Genomic DNA, 1,590 nt, shown 5'->3' on the forward strand with positions numbered 1-1,590 from the left:
ACAAGGCTGACCCTTTGAATTACAGGCACAACAGAAACAGGACGTACCAGTTAAAACAATATTTTGCACTTCTTGCATAATTCTCAAATAATTTTCAGTTCCTTTTTTTACCATTTCAAGTGCCCTTGAGATGCCACATTTTTTCGATTTCAATAAACAAATCTTTACACTTTCTGATCTTGTCAACATCTTTTGCCGAGACATTATGATCACAACGAATACTCATATATCGATCAAAAAACAGACTTTATTGTTTTGGTCTTTCACAACTATATCCGGTGTAATAATTTTTATGGCTCTGTGTGTATGTACTGGAAAGTTCCAAAGAATCGTTACATTTTCTCCCTCAGTTACAGCCTCAGGGTAGTGCTTATATCTCTACTTAACAGTTTGGATTTTATAATGCCGACATATTAACCAGTATAGATGATGATGATGATGATGATGATGATGATGATAATGATGATGATAATAATAATAACATTATTATTATTATTATTATTATTATTATTATTATTATTATTATTATTGAGTGAGAGAGCAGAGCATGCCATCAAAGTGACACTGGGGTAAAATATACGAAGCCCAGTATACCCATCATGACTCCCCGTCTGATAAGGGTACACTAGGCACATGCATCACAACCATATGTGCGCGACATGGTGATCTCATATCAAGATAAACAGCGCATGACCTCGCAGGTGGGGCCCAGTTAGAATTTTCTTCAGGTCGAGTAGACCATTCCGCTCAAAAGGTCCTTGAATAAGGTTTGTTTAAGGATGTAGAGCAAAGCACCCATGTTTCCAAAGGTGAATTATTCAAACCCCCACCAAGGGACATGCTCAACTGGTTAAGGTCAAACAACTGACAAGCAATTCTGTGGTATTGAGCAGAATATTTGCTGTAGCCCATCTTTTATACTAAGACAATTATTATTATTATCATTATTATTATTGTTCAGTAGTTTTATTTTTGTAACGTGCGTTCACTTCACTACCGAGCGCAGCTCTGTGTGCCTTGGGTATGTGCTGTGGTTTGCTGTGATGCTCTTATGGTTACTGTATTGAAAGTGTTTTGTGTAGGATGTGTCCAGTGCCCAGTAGTGCAATTTTCTGTATGTTATATATATTTGTAAGTCCTGGTGTTTTTGTTATGTATTTGTCTGAATATTATTATTATTATTATTATTATTATTATTATTATTATTATTATTATTATATTTGCCCAGCGATGATCTTGTGAATACTGGCTCGTTTAATTGTTCCCTTGTCAAGTTATGTAACCTCAGATAGTACTTTCCGCAGGATATTTTCTGTTCTCAAAAGTGTTGTATATTGTAATGTCATGATACTGGGATAAATTCCAATTATACACATTCCAATTATATCGGAATTTGTTGTGAAATTTTGGTTTTTTCCGAGGATGGAGAGAGGAGTTACAGAAAATTCACTCTAGTGGGCTTTGTTTCCTCGTAACTTCCCCAAAAATTCGTCACCGACCCAGGTACCCAATTATAACTGGTACCACGCTTGTCTTCTTCTTCTTCTTCTTCTTCTTCTTCTTCTTCTTCTTCTTCTTCTTCTTCTTCTT

Source organism: Octopus bimaculoides, chromosome 23 (assembly GCF_001194135.2).
Source record: "Octopus bimaculoides isolate UCB-OBI-ISO-001 chromosome 23, ASM119413v2, whole genome shotgun sequence".
NCBI classification, from domain to species: domain Eukaryota; kingdom Metazoa; phylum Mollusca; class Cephalopoda; order Octopoda; family Octopodidae; genus Octopus; species Octopus bimaculoides.